This window comes from Mirounga angustirostris, unplaced genomic scaffold (assembly GCF_029215605.1).
Source record: "Mirounga angustirostris isolate CCGP_5_RB_7025 unplaced genomic scaffold, mMirAng1.0.hap1 SCAF_9, whole genome shotgun sequence".
NCBI lineage: Eukaryota > Metazoa > Chordata > Mammalia > Carnivora > Phocidae > Mirounga > Mirounga angustirostris.
In genome coordinates, this window is record NW_026991717.1 from 4,051,598 (window position 1) to 4,067,400 (window position 15,803).

Consider the following 15,803-nt stretch of genomic DNA (forward strand, 5'->3'; position numbering starts at 1 on the left):
TTAAATTGAATTTAAATAATTAAAAAAAAAAAAAAAAACAGAAAAAGCATGATCCCCTCTACCCTCCAGCCCCCCTGTCAGGGGAGGCCCATGTCCCTGCTTCTTGGTGGGTTGAGAGGAAGAGGCGACCAGAGGGGGACATTCTCACCCTCCAGCACATGTGCCCGCCCGGTCTTCTAGGCCAGGCCGCCTCCTGCCCATATGGCCGCTGTAGCCTCCTAACTGGTCAGTCGTGCCCATGCTCGCCTCCTAGAGCAGCCGGAGTGGTCCTTCTAAGATGTAACCAGGTCACGTGGTGCCCCAGCTCAGAGCCCCACAGTGGCTGCCGTTAGCAGTTAGGATAAAATCCAGAGACTCTCAAGGTCAACGAGGTCGTACACCGCCCTCCTGCCCCTGCGACTTTTCCCTCCTCTTGCCCGCTCGCCTTTCATGACAGCCTCTGTGGGCTTTCTCTTCCCTCGTGGCAGCTACAGGAGCTGACTCACTTCCTGCTCTCAGAATTGGCTGGGAACCCTTCAGGGTCTCCCCCACTGGGCACCACCCCCCTGTCGATTTGTCCATCTTCACGCCTGTCCTCCTGGGGTCTCCTCTGGCCTGACTCTGCTGTCAGACCCCCCCCCCCGGGGTCTCCTTAGGCTGCACACTGCTCCCTGAGGCATCTGGGTCCCCTAGCTCAGCCTTTCTGATTCCACGGGCTTGTGCCTGTGGGTGGCTGCGTTCGTCTGAATCCCCCAAGAAGTGGATGCCAAGAGGACTCAACATGCAAGGGTTTTATTAAGAGAGAAAATACTATTGGAAACAGGCAGGGAGCTGGCAGACGGAGGGCAGGTCTGACCCCCGAGGGAAGGACAGAGGGAGGGAAGGTTGGGTGAAAGAATCCAAGGCTGCCATATAGTCTGCGGAGGGGTCAGCAAGGGCCCTGCAGAGGCTGTGACCGGGGTCAGCCGTCAGAGCAGCCCCCCATCTCCCCGGAGTGGGTTCCCTGGGAATTAACCCCTGCCACACTCAGTCTGGCTGTGAGCAGCCTGCAGGGGCACAGTACCTGGAGCCCTGGGCCAAGTCCTACCTTACTGAAGTCCCCGCGTTCTGTTCAAGGTGCATTCAAACTTGTATTTTTCTCTGGACTCAAAAGTAGTGTTCCTGCTCTTTCTGAAGGCTGATGCCCTCACTCACCCCGCCGGGTGCCTCAAGGATGGCGTCCCACCCCCTCTCCCCTCTCCCCTCTCCCCTCCTCATCCACCCCATCCTTTCTACCACTTCCATCTCTAGCCTGTGACTCTTGCAAGTCTCTCTCGTCTTAATGATTGAAAGAAAGAAAAAATAGCTCTCTGGACCCCATGCCCCTTCTGGTGACTCTTCTTCCCTTCTCTGTGGATAGCTGAGGTCCTTAGGATAGTCGATTTACCTCTCCCCAGATAGGCCTTATCCACAGGACACGCGTGGCCCTGTGGTGCACCCTGGTCCCTCCTCACGCTCATGCTCTCTGGGACGTCTCATTCATCCCCACGACTCCAACCATCTGCAGGCTGCACCTCCGGAGCTGCCCTCTTGACCAGCAGGTGCCCACTGGATATCAGAATTATCCACAACACCCCTGTCCAGCTCCACTGGGGCTGAACCCAATTTGTCATCCCCCCACCAATCAAACATCTTCCTCCTTTTGTTTCCTTGGATTGAGGTTCGAGGGAGCGGTGCCATTACCCGGCCGACCTTCACCGAGGCTCAAAGGGCACGGTGCGTGAAAAGTGCCCAGCACAGTGCCTGGCACGTAAGCGCTCACCACACGCTGGCTGTAAGCACCTTCACCATCATCATCTTCATCATCATCACCACCACGACCCTGGACTTTTCCTTCATCCCACTCCCAGCAGCAACCACCAGTCACCAAACTCCAATGAGTCCGCCTGCCGGCAAATGCCCTCAGATCCTCCCCCTTTTTCATGCTTGCGGCCGGTGTCTGTCCAACAAGGAAGGTCCTCTACGTCCCCCTTCCCTGAGAGCGGGGTAGCAGCCTCCCGCTGTCCATGATCCCTCAGACCCACCCGCCCCACAGCAGCCCCAGGGGGCTCCATCACGGCACAGGGCGGACTGCCCCCCGCCCTCCAGGCACTTCCCGCTGCCCCCGTGAGGGTGGGACCCCGCTAGGCTGGCCTCAGCCCAGCTGACCCCTGCGGTTGCCCCACAGGCCCGGGCTTGTGTGTCCCCAAGGCTCTGCATCTGTCGCTTTCTCTCCAGGAGCCACCTCTCCAGTCTCTGACCCCTAACCCTCCATCCTCCTCTGAGACCCAGGTCACGGGCCCTCCCTTCCAGGAAGCCCCTGGTGACCTCCCTCTCCTTCTCTCTCAGCGAGGAGTGAAGCGAGTCCTTCTGGGCACCCATGTGCTATCGGGGCTTTGCTCACAGATGTGCTTTACCCCACCCCCAGCCCTCATTTAGCAGCTCTGCTGTCAGCATTCACCCCTCACCAAGGGGCCTCCAGCTGCCGGTCAACAGATTGATCCAGAACCCACCTACTATGCGCCAGGCGCTGCTGAGCATACCGCGCTGAATGCATAGACACGGTGCGTGCCCCTCTGGCATTTAGAGCAAGGAGGGCAGGTATTAAACCTAAATAAATAATTAATAAATAAAGGGGGGCAGGTATTAAACCTAAATAAATAATAAAGAAATAAAGGGGGGCAGGTATTAAACCTAAAAAAATAATAAAGAAATAAAGGGGGCAGGTATTAAACCTAAAAAAATAATAAAGAAATAAAAGGGGGCAGGTATTAAACCTAAAAAAATAATAAAGAAATAAAGGGGGCAGGTATTAAACCTAAAAAAATAATAAAGAAATAAAGGGGGCAGGTATTAAACCTAAATAATTAATAAAGAAATAAAGGGGGGCAGGTATTAAACCTAAAAAATAATAAAGAAATAAAGGGGGCAGGTATTAAACCTAAAAAAATAATAAAGAAATAAAGGGGGGCAGGTATTAAACCTAAAAAAATAATAAAGAAATAAAGGGGGGCAGGTATTAAACCTAAAAAAATAATAAAGAAATAAAGGGGGCAGGTATTAAACCTAAAAAAATAATAAAGAAATAAAGGGGGCAGGTATTAAACCTAAATAATTAATAAAGAAATAAAGGAGAGCAGGTATTAAACCTAAAAAAATAATAAAGAAATAAAGGGGGCAGGTATTAAACCTAAATAAATAATAAAGAAAGAAAGGGGGGCAGGTGTTAAACCTAAAGAAATAATAAAGAAATAAAGGAGGGCAGGTGTTAAACCTAAAGAAATAATAAATAAATAAAGGGGGGCAGGTATTAAACCTAAATGAATATATAAATAAATAAACTTAAATAAATAAAAATTATAGAAGCTTAATTTCCAGAAGAAAGAGGTCTCGATCTCCGATTTGTCTCGCTAGCACCCCTCCTGGTCAGGCCTGAGGGCACAGGGTCGTGACCTCCCCATGACCTCTCCACCTCAAGGTTGGGCACTCTGGGTCTCCCTTCCGGGGCCCGGGGGGGTTACATAAACGTAACTTAACTGTCGATTGCCAGCACATTGCTAAACCTTCAGCCTTGTGGGGTCATCCTTCTGTTTATATTCAAATTAAATAATCTGAAACTTCCCCCTCCCCACCCCCCCACCCCCGCTCTTAAGAAAACTGACCTCGGTGATCACTTTCTCCATCAACCTCTGAACAAGAGAAAGGCATGAGCCTCCCCGATGCTGAGCGCATACTTGCAAATCAACACAAGTTCAGCTGACAGCTGAAAACTGGCTTTTTCGCCCTAATCACAGGGATCTGATAGCAAGCTCTCAAACACCCTTTACTCCCTAACCTAGCAGAGTTGACTCAAAGACCACAGAGGGGGCACATCCGTGGCTTTTTGGTCTAGCGTAGGGTGTTTTTCCTAAGTGGCTAATCGACTCACACCCAGATTTTGTCTGATTTCTCAAAATCCCCCTCTATTAGGAAAGTTTATGCATCCCTGACTCATTTTCTTTCTTTCCTTTTTTCACGGAGATAAAATTCGCACAGCATAAAGCTTATTTAAAGGGTACAACTCAGTAGCATTTCATACGCTCCGCTGTGTGCGCCTCTGTCCAGTTCAGAACATTTCGATCACCCCAAAATAAAACCCCATCCCCGGTCACAGTCACTCCCCATTAGTCTGCTAACTAATCTACCTTCCGCCTCCATGGATTTGCTTATTCTGGATATGTCCTATAAATGGAATTGCACACCACACGGTCTTCTTCCATTCAGCCGGATGTTCTCAAGGTTCGTCCACCATGTAACATCCATCAGTCCTTCTTGGGGCTCAGTAATAATCCACGGTGTGGATATACCACATCCATATTAATTTGTCTTTCTACTCATCAGTTGATGGCCAGGTGGGTTGTTTCCACTTTGGGGCCAATCATGAATAATGCCGCTGTGGACATTGGTGAACAAGTTTTGGTGTTGTGGACATACGTTTTCTGTTCACACGGGTATGTAAGAGTGGAATTGCTGGGTCATACGGTAATTCTGTTTGATTCCAGACTCTTCGAAGGTCACTGATTCTTAAGCACAGTTGCACGTTGGAATCCCCGAGGCATCTTTTTAAAGTACTGCTTCCGGGGCGCCTGGGTGGCTCAGTTGGTTAAGCGTCTGCCTTCAGCTCAGGTCATGATCCCAGGGTCCTGGGATCGAGCCCCTCATCGGGCTCCCTGCTCCGCGGGAAGCCTGCTTCTCCCTCTCCCCCTGCTTGTGTTCCCTCTCTCGCTGTGTCTCTCTGTGTCAAATAAATAAATAAAATCTTTAAAAATAATTAAAAATAAAGTACTGCTTCCTAGTCGTACCCTAAGAGGGTCTGATATAATCGGTCTGCTCTGTGACCATGTACGGAGAGTTTTGAAGTTCCCTGGGGGTTCCTCCCAGCCCAGGCTGAGAACTTCTACTCATAGACAAAGGGGACTCACAGACGACATCATTAATCAATGACTCCTGAACTTGCCCTCTGAGGTCAGTTTTTTCAGACCTGCTTGATCATGAGAATCTTCTTGGGGTACTCTTTCAAGATTCAGATTCCCAGACCCCTCCCCCTGGAGATGTCCTAAGTACTTAGTGGGCCTCGGGGCGGGGGAGCCTGGGAATCTGAAATTTCAACAGACACTTGGGGTCTAATGATCTGGCAAGTTTTGGAACCAGTATCTTGGATTCTTCTCAAAATGTGGGCGGTCACCAGCGGTGGCGGCAGCAGGTGGAGCTTGTAAAAAATGCAAATTCTCACGATAGCTAAATCAGACTCTGCTTTGTCACCATCCCAGGGTGACTGTAAGCACGCTAGTATCTTAGAAGCACAGTGTTAGACTACTTATCTCGAGCAGTAGAGTCTGCAGGTAAGTGGCTCTTAAACTTGAGCATGCATTACGTCATCTGAAAGGCTCATTAAAGCATGGGCTGCCCCTGGAGCTTGTGATTTAGTAGGTCCGACGCAGGGCACCTGTCCCAAGCCCCCAGGTGCTGCTGATGCCCTTGGTCTGGGAACCACACTTTGAGAATCCCAGATCTAGGGCACCTGGGGGGCTCAGATGGTGAAGCGACTGCCTTCGGCTCAGGTCATGATCCCAGGGTCCTGGGATCGAGTCCCACATCGGGCTCCCTGCTTCTTGGGAGCCTGCTTCTCCCTCTGCTTCTCTCTCATGAATAAATAAATAAAATCTTTAAAAAAAAGAGAGAGAGAGAATCCCAGATCTAGAATCTAGACTAGGGTCTCTCAAACTAGGCACTGTTAACGTTCTGAGCCAGATAATTCTGTCCTGGGTGGGGCAGGGAGCTGTGCTGCGTATTGTAAGATGTTCAGCTGCTTCTCAGACCCCCCCCACCCACTAGATTACAGGAGCACCCCCAAAATTGTGACAGCTAATTATGTCTTCATACATTGCCAAATACCCCCCCCCAGTGGGGTGGGTGACCAAAGAGCCCCCGGTTGAGAATCACTGGTTTAGAACATTCCTAAAAGGGAGGGGTCCTGTCTCTCGTCCCATTCATGGGGAGAGCAGACTTGAGCCCTAGCTTGGGCATCCTCTCTTAGCCTCTCCTCCCAGATCCTGGGGCATTACAGAGGAGCCTGAGACCCCGTGGGGCAACCCCCTTGAACCAGGATTTCCTCATCTGGGGAAATGATACCATGTTCCCACCTCCCTGGCAATGGTGAGTGGAAACGTCTGAACCTCTGAACACCAGGTGTCCCTGTCACCCTCCCCTCCTCGTCCGGAGCTCCTGCTTTGCAAGGTAGGCTTTGTCTATTCATAAAAAGCAGATTTTCCAAGAAATTTTAACAGTGGCTTGAGGCAAACTACATAAAGAACTGAATGTCTACTGGTCACCTGATGTTTTAAAGCTACACCCTAGGAGTCTATGTGATTGGTAAGCTCTACTTAGTCTGAATGTTGTACTTTCTTTTTTTTAATAAGTATTTTTTTAAAGATATTGTATTTATTTATTTGACAGAGAGAGACACAGCGAGAGAGGGAACACAAGCAGGGGGAGTGGGAGAGGGAGAAGCAGGCTTCCTGCTGAGCAGAGAGCCTGATGTCGGGCTCAATCCCAGGACCCTGGGATCATGACCTGAGCCGAAGGCAGACGCTTAACCAGCTGAGCCACCCAGGTGCCCCTAGAAGTGATTTTTTAAAAGAGATTTTATTTATTTGAGAGACAGGGAGAGAGAGAGAGTGCACAAGCATGGGGAGGGGCAGAAGGAGAGGGAGAAGCTGATTCCCTGCTGAGCAGAGAGCCTGATGTGGGGCTCGATCCCAGGACCCTGGGATCATGACCTGAGCTGAAGGCAGACGCTTAACGACTGAGCCACCCAGGCGCCCTAATGTTGTACTTTCTATATATTCTTTGCAGAGAGCTGGGAATATTGGGGGGGGGGGGAGACTTTTTTAAAGAAGTTTCTTGGCTCTCGCGTCTTCCTCGACACTGCTTCCCATTTCGGATTGTTGGGGAACAGTGCCCTCTGCTGGAATGTTCTGGTTACTGCGATCGCCGCTGAGCGCTAGTCTTGAGTCCTGTGGGACCCAGACAACTGTGTTTGGAAATTCCCCTGGTGACCCATCCATGTCCTCCAGCTCCAGGGCTAGCTGAAAAGAGGACGTGTTTCCTGGAGTTGAGTGCCTCGGGCTAGGACGCTGGTCAGGGTAGGGTTCACACCGGGCCCCCCCTCCCCGGCACTCCCCATTAAAGAGAATGGTAGGGGTTGAGGGCGACCTCTTTCTTCACCCAGCCCAAAGTAAGTGCTCCGTGTGTGTGTGTGTGTGTGTGTGTGTGATCGTGGCCCCCTCTGAAAACAATCTTGTGGCAACAAGCCCCCTACCTTGTCAGATTCCAGTTATCTTAGTTATCCTCTAAGAAGAAATTGTGTTTGGTCGGTAAAAATAAGCTCACTGGAATTGGCCAGTAAGGTTGGTGGGTGCAGCCTCCTTGGCCGGCTCCATTGTACATTTTCCAAAGTTTAGCTTTTAAAATGTAAGCCTGGGGTGCCTGGGTGGCTCAGTCGGTTAAGCACTGACTCTTGACTTCCCCTCAGGTCATGATCTCAGGGTCATGGGATCAAGCCCCGCGTCAGGCTCTGTGCTCAGCAAGGCATCTGCTTGGGATTCTCTCTCTCCCTCCCTTTTCGCCCCTCCCCCTGCTCTCTGTCTCTTTCAAATGAATAAATACATCTTTAAAAATTGCTTTAAATAAAATGTAAGCCTAAGGAAACGGTATATGCCAGAGCCTATGAAGTGCGATTTAGACCCTATAAAGGTATTTATAGGTATTTATCCCTGTATCTCTATTTTTTAAAATATTTTTTATTTTTTGGCAAATAAAAATTATATGTATTTAAGATATACAATATGTTTTGATGTATGTATATGTCTTGAAATGATTTCCACAGTCAAACTAATTAACATATCCATCTCCTTCCATGTTGCTTTTTTGTGTGTATGTGATGAGAACACTTGATATCTACTCTTAGAGAATTTCAAATGTATAGGACATTATTACTAACTACAGTCACCACGCTTTACATTAGATCCCCAGAATGTATTCAACTTAAAACTGGAAGTCTGTGCCCTTTGATCAAAGTCTCCCTCTCCTCCGCCAACTCCAATCCTCTGCTAACCACCATTCTCCTCTGTTACTGTGAGTTCAGCTTTTGTTTGGTTTTTTTTCAGATTCCACAGATAAGTGAGCTCCTAAAACATTTGTCTTTCTGTGTCTGATTTATTTCACTTTGTCCTTCAGTTTCATCCATGTTGTAAATGATTTGCAGGATTTACTGCTTTTTAAAAAAGATTTTATTTATTTATTTATTTATTTGAGAGAGAACACGCACACGGGGTTGGGGGGCAGAGGCAGAGGGAGAAGCGGGCTCCCCACTGACCAGGGAGCCCGATGGAGGGCTCAATCCCAGGACTCTGGGATCACAACCCAAGAAGGCAGACGCTTAACTGACTGAGCCACCCAGGTGCTCCTGATTTACTGCTTTTTTTGAGGCTGATAGTCCATTGTGGGTGTGCACCACATCTTCTTTATCCATTCATCTGCCCATGGGCTCTTAGGTTGTTTCCAAGTCTTGGCTACTCTGAATGATGCTGCAGTGAACATGGGAGTGAAGATGCCTCTTTGAGATAGTGATTCTATTTCCCTCAGATCTATACCCAGAAGAAAGATTGCTAGATCACATGGTAATTCTATTCCTAACTTTTTGAGGAATCTCCATCCTGTTTTCTACAGGGGCTGCACCAGTTTGCATTCCCACCAACAGTGCACAAATGTTCCCCTTTCTCCGCATCCTCACCAACCCTTGTTATCTTTTGAGTCTTTTTTTTAATTTAAATTCAATTAGCCAACATATCATACATCATTAGTTTCAGATGTAGAGTTCAACAATTCATCAGCTGCATATAACACCCAGGGCTCTTCACATCACGTGCCCTCCTTAATGCCCATTCCCCAGTTACCCCGTCCCTCTACCACCCCTCTTCCCTCCAGCAACCCTCAGTTTGTTTCCTACAGTTAAGAGTCTCATGGTTTTTCTGCCTCTCTGATGACTTCCCCTTCAGTTTTCCCTCCCTTCCCCTATGATCCTCTGTCCTGTTTCTTATATTCCACATATAGGTGAATTTTTTGAGGCTTTGATTATAACAATCCTAACAGGTGTGAGGTAGTTTTGATTTGCATTGCCCTGAGGATGAGTGATGTTGAGCACCTTTTCATATTCCTGCTGACCATTTGTATGTCTGCTTTGGAAAAATGTCTGTTCAGGTCCTTGGCCCATTTTTTAATCAGGTTTTTCATTTGGTTTTTTGTTGCAATTGAATTAGGAGTTCCTTATATTTTTTAATATTAACCCCTCATCAGATAGATGGTTTACAAATATCTGTCTCCCATTTCCTAGGTGGCCTTTTAATTTTGTTGATTGTTTCCTTTGCTGTGTAGAATCTGTTTAGTTTGATGTAGTCCCGCTTGTTTATTTTTGCTTTTGTTTCCTGTGCTTTCAGCATCTATTCCGAAAAATCCTTGCCAAAACCAATGTCAAGGGCGTTTTATCCTGTGCTTTGTTCTAGGAGTTTAATGGTTTCAGTCCTTTCATTTAAGTATGTAATCCATTAATTGTGTATTGTATACGAGTCTAATTTCATTCTTTTGCATGTGGCTGTCCAGTTTCCCTAACACCATTTACTGAAGAGACTGTCCTTTCTCTAGTGCATATTCTTGTCACGTTTGTCAAAAATGAGTTAACTATATATGTGTGTTTCCGGGCTCTCTCTTCTGTTCTGTTCTTGTTGGTATATGTGTCTGTTTTCATGCCAGCACCATGTGGTTTTTACTACTATAGTTTTATAATGTAGTTTGAAGTCAGGAAGTATGATGCCTACAGCTTTTTTCTTCCCGCTCAAGATTAGCTATTTGGTGGGGCGCCTGGGTGGCTCCGTTGGTTAAGCGACTGCCTTCGGCTCAGGTCATGATCCTGGAGTCCCTGGATCGAGTCCCGCATTGGGCTCCCTGATCAGTGGAGAGTCTGCTTCTCCCTCTGACCCTATCCCCTCTCATTGTTCTTTCTCTCTCATTCTCTCTTTCTCAAATAAATAAATAAAATCTTAAAAAAAAAAAAAGCACTTTAAAAAAAAAGATTAGCTATTTGGGCTCTTTTGCAAATTTTAGGCTTGTTTTTCTATTTCTGTGAAAAACACCATTGGAATTTTGATAGGGATTGCATTGAATCTATAGATCACTTTGGGTAGCATGGATATTTTAACAATATTAATTCTTCCAGTCCATGAACAAAGGATATCTGTCTCTATATTTCTAAGTCACATGCTTATAAAGCTGTTACTTAATCATCCATTTTATTATTTTTTAAAGGTTTTATTTATTTATTTGACGGACAGAGACACAGCAAAAGAGGGAACACAAGCAGGGGGAGTGGGAGAGGGAGAAGCAGGCTTCCCAAAGAGCAGGGAGCCCGATGCGGGGCTCGATCCCAGGACCCTGAGATCATGACCTGAGCCGAAGGCAGACGCTTAATGACTGAGCCACCCAGGTGCCCCTTAATCATCCATTTTAGACAGTAACTATTTTCTTCCTACTGTGGAAAATGGAGATTTAAGTCTGTTGTGTTTATAAACAAATAGCTTTCTAAAAGTTATCACTATACCTATTGAAATTCTTTAATTGAATCAATAGTAGCTGCAGGGGAAAAAATCCAATCGTCTTAGTCATGAAAGACCCTAACCTCTATGTTCAATACATGAGAGGCTCCCAGGCAAAAAAAAAACAAAAACAAAACAAAACCTCAGAAGTAAACTGAGCTAACACCACTGTCTCATTATTATAATAAATTATATTGATTAATAATTAATAATTCCTTGTGGTTTTGAAAAGCACCATATAAATTACAAGATGATAACACAGTTAATTGTCACAACACCCCTGTAAGGGCTGCAAAGCAGCTCCATTTTACAGGTAAAGAGGAGCACAAAGCCGGAGGGGCCTGAAGGCACAGAGCTGGGACAGCGCTCAGGCCCGGTGGTCCCCCCGACCCTCAGGACCCCCGGCCTGGGGAGGAAGGACACACAGGTTAGAGCGCTCAGCCACCTGCTCTCCTGACTCCCAGATCCGGCCCTTCCTGTCCTCTCCTCCTTCACTCTGTGCTCCCTCTTCCCGACGTGGGTTGACAGGACCTGGGCTGAGGTCGGCATCCCCCGGGCAGGGCAGGAAAGCGGCTGCACAAAGCTCACGTGAAAAGTAGATACATACACAGGATAGCACGGCTCGTACTTTCTGACCTAAAACCCAAGCCACCAGAGGAGAGACCTGAGAATATAATGGTGTTAACTTTTCTTAAATACTGGGGCTTTTTTCAGAATGCGAAAGTAACCCAAACTCATGTGGGGTGGGGGTGCGGATGCTGGAAACACACAAAAAGACAAAGATAGAGAAAAGCTCCCAAATAATTCTACCACCCTGCCAACATTCTTCCATCTTTTTCCTTTCTTTGGTTGAAGGGGGGAGTGTTTGTTTAAGCGTTGACTTTTCATTTTTATCTAAGTAATATTTATTTTGCTATTATGTTTCTATTACTTTGGATACTACCCCTAAGAACTCCATGTGTCAAAGGAGTAATTCTTTAGGGGCACCTGGGTGGCTCAGTCGGTTAAGCGTCTGCCTTCGGCTCAGGTCATGATCCCAGGGTCCTGGGATCAAGCCCCGCATCGGGCTCCTGCTCAGTGGGGAGCCTGTTTCTCCCTCTGCCTCTCTGCTCTCACCGTTCCTCTGTGCTCTCTCTCTCTCGATCTTGCTCTATCTCAAGTATATAAATAAAATCTTAAAAAAAAAAAGGAGTAATTCTTGAGATGCAGGTTTTCCAACTGCCTAAGGTTCCTCCCTCCTTTGCTTTTGTTGCTCTCATGAACAAAACCTGTACGAGTTTGTTTCTGAGGCCTTATCTGTGAATGAGGCCAGCTACATGCTGCAGAATAGGTGGGGATGAGTGATGCTGGGTGGGGGCAGGAAATGGTCTGTAATTTTATTCTATAATGTGGGTGTCCTGCAGCACTTGGGAATGCTTTAGAGCATACAACAGAAAATTAAAAAAAAAAAAAAAACAACCCACAAAAACTAGTGTCAAACAAACAGAATTTATTCCAAATAACATTCTTGTTATCTGGGCACAAGTAATGGCTGGTGTTTGTTCAGGGGCCCAACCTGTGGGGGTCAGCATCTGTGCAGGTCACTTGACTTCTCCCTCCATGTTGTCAGGGAACAACGAGGCTGCTGCGACTCCGGCCATCACACCTGAACCGAAGGTAGGAAGAAGGAGTAGAGAAGCAGCAGGAATTATGTGGTTTTCTGTATTATCAGGAAGAGCAAATGTTTTCCTAAAAGGCCCTAGCAGAAATCTACTTGTGTATCCTTGACCAGAATCATGTCATGTGGCAGAATAAGCAATTATTTCAGTTTCCCTTCCCTCCACAGTGGGGTTGATGAAAAAGAAAGAGTTTGGAACTGTCTATTGAGTTAGCCAAATAACAGTGGCTCCCATGTCTTTCCTTTGTCCTGGGCATAAGTCTCCCCTCCTATTCCACTTTCAAGTGGGTAGTTGGCTCAGAGGCTGAGTCACAAGTCCCTGTGCTGTGGTCTGGAGATCCTGCCTCCCCTCAGGAGCCATCCTCAGCCACACAGACCAGGTCACGAGCTAAACGTTCAGCCTTCCAGGGCAGCTTCTCTGTTAGGTCCACCTCTGCTGCCTTTGCAGTGTCCCACCGGTCACGCAGGAAGAGCCCCTTTCGTGACTGCCTCCCGGATCTCACTGCTCCCAGCCAGTCTCCTGTGGTGGGGGGGGGGGGGCACTCACTCCCTAGGGGATGCCCAAGACGACCCGTGGGGGTCCAAGAAGGAAAGAGGGAGCTCCAGGTGATGGTATTTTTATCTTAACTAAAGAAAATACACAGTTGAGGAAGGACACGCCCCTTCAGCTGGTATACCAGGTGGACACGTGGTACATATGGGGAAGGCAGGAGCTGCATAAGGAGTGTTGTTGGCAGTGACTTCTTCGCTGTTTGTCCCCTCCCAGGGTATGACAAGATAGTGTGGTTACGTGTGCCTAGCTTAGAGGACTAGCAATTATTACACTACCTAGTTTTAAAGCCTAGCCAGCGCAAAGTGAACAAGGACGCTACAAAAATCCCTGCCAGCACATTCTGCATGGAGCACTGGGTGTTATGCACAAACAATGAATCATGGAACACTTCATCTAAAACTAATGATGTAATGTATGGGGATTAACATAAGAATAAAAAAAAATTAAAAAAAAAAATCCCTGCCAAAACAAAACAAAGCAACACAAAAAACACTCCCCCCCCCCCAAAAAAAGGCTATGGACTGAAGATAATATGAAAGCAAACACAAGCAAGACAGTAAGACCAAAAGGGCAGACATTTTACTGCTGGAAATGAACTTTTCATCAGCCACATTACAAAGTAGAAACTACAGCAGTCTCATCAGATCTACTGAAAGTCAGTCCAAAAAAAAAAAAAAAGCGCCAGATTTTATCAAGAAAATTACTTGGAGTGTGGGTTTTATATCAGTAAAGATGTGCTGTTAATAAATAAAATAAAAATGAGTTGGTTTTAAGTATTGTTTACTTCTGTCTCATCAGATTAAAACTTATACTTGAAGGGCACCTGGGGTGGCTCAGTGGGTCAAGTGTCCGACTCTTGGTTTTGGCTCAGGTCACGATCTTAGGGTCCTGGGATCGAGCCCCATGTTGGGCTCCATGCTCAGCAGGGAGTCTGCTTGAGATTCTCTCTTTCTCTTCCTCTCTCTCTAATAAATAAATCTTAAAAAAATAAAACCTGAATCTATTTTACCATTTATATGATTCATGAACATATCATAATCTGTGTATAAGCTATAGGGTAATAAGTGTATGTTCAGGTACACCTAGTTTATTCTGATAATGGGTGGCCATAAAAAAAAAAAAAAAGTTTGGAGAAGACTGCCCCAATCAATGGACCTTCAGGACTCTGACTTTCTTCCTATCAGTAAGGGTTCTTGGTCATTAAGTATAAAACTCACTGTAGCGATTTTAATAAAAAAAAAAAAAGTAACTTATCAAGGGACATTAAGTAGCTCATAAAACCTTTAGGTAAGTCAGTCAGATTTGGAGGCTACATAGCCAGAAGCATGATTACCTGTCCCACAGCAGGACTCACCCAGCAAAGACCTTTCTTCTCCCACTGAAGACCCTGTTCCACCTGGGACCTGGTTCACTGGGTCTGGATGTTCTGAAACTCCACCACACTGCGCCCAAAGCCAGCCCCCCACCCCAGCCAACCTTCCAGAAAATGGAATTCACTGCTTCACCTTGGGCTCTCTTCCAGATCAAAGAAAGTCTCGTCCTATTGCAGAGCCTCAATTACATTCTCTTTGGTGAGTTTTGAGAGAGGGAGTAGTAAGAGAAGGAAAAATGACTTGATTTTGCCAATTCTAATAGTAATTCTCCAATTTTGGCAATTTATTTTTTTATTTGAGCATAGTTTATCTATTCATCTATTAATAGACACTTAGGTTGCTTCCGTGTCTTGGCTATTGTAAATAATGCTGCAATAAACATAGGGGTGCATATATCTTTTTGAATTAGTGTTTTCATTTTCCCTGGGTCAGTACCCAGAAGTAGAATTATTGGGTCATATGGTAGTTCTATTTTTAATTTTCTGGTGAACCTCCATACTGTTTTCCACAGTGGCTGCACCAGTTTGCATTCTCACCAGAAGTGCACGAGGGTTCCTTTTTCTCCACATCCTCACCAACACTTGTTGCTTCTTGTGTTTTTTATTTCATCCATTCTAACAAGCATGAGGTGATATCTCATTGTGGTTTTTATTTGCATTTCCCTGATGATGAGTGATGCTGAGCATCTTTTCATGTGTCTGTTGGGGCATCTGTATGTCTTCTTTGGAAAAATGTCTATTCAGGTCCTCTGCCCATTTTTAATCAGATTATTTGTTTTTTGATGTTGGATTTTATAATTTCTTTATATATTTTGGCTACTAATCCCTTATCAGATATGTCATTTGCAAATATCTTCTCCTGTTCAGTAGGTCTTTTGTTTTGTTGATTGTCTTCTTTGCTGTACAAGAGTTTTTCATTTTGATGTAGTCCCATAAGTTTATTTTTGCTTTTGTTTCTCTTTCCTTAGGAGATGTATCTAGAAAAATGTTGCTATGGCTGATGTCAGAGAAATTACTGCATGTGTTTTCTTCTAGGATTTTTATTGTCTCAGGTCTCACGTTTAGATCTTTAATACATTTTTTAGTTTATTTTTACGTATGGTGTTATAAAGTAGTTCAGTTTCATTCTTTTGCATGTAGCTGTTCAGTTTTCCCAACACTGTTTATTGAAAAGACTGTCTTTCCCCATGGTATATTCTTGCCTCCTTTGTCATAGATTAATTGACCACATATGTGTGAGTTTATTTCTGGGGTCTCTATCTTGTTCTATTGATCTGTGTGTCTATTTTTGTGCCAGTACCATACTGTTTTGATTACTACAGCTTTGTGGTGTATTTTGAAATCTGGAATTGTGATACCTTGGCTTTGTTCTTCTTTCTCAGGATTGCTTTGGCTATTTGGGATATTCTGTGTTTCCACACAAAGTTTAGTATTATTTGTTCTACTTTTGTGAAAAAATGCTGTCGGTATTTTGATAGAGATTGCATTGAATCTGTAGATTGCTTTGGGTAGTATGGACATTTTGACAACATTAAT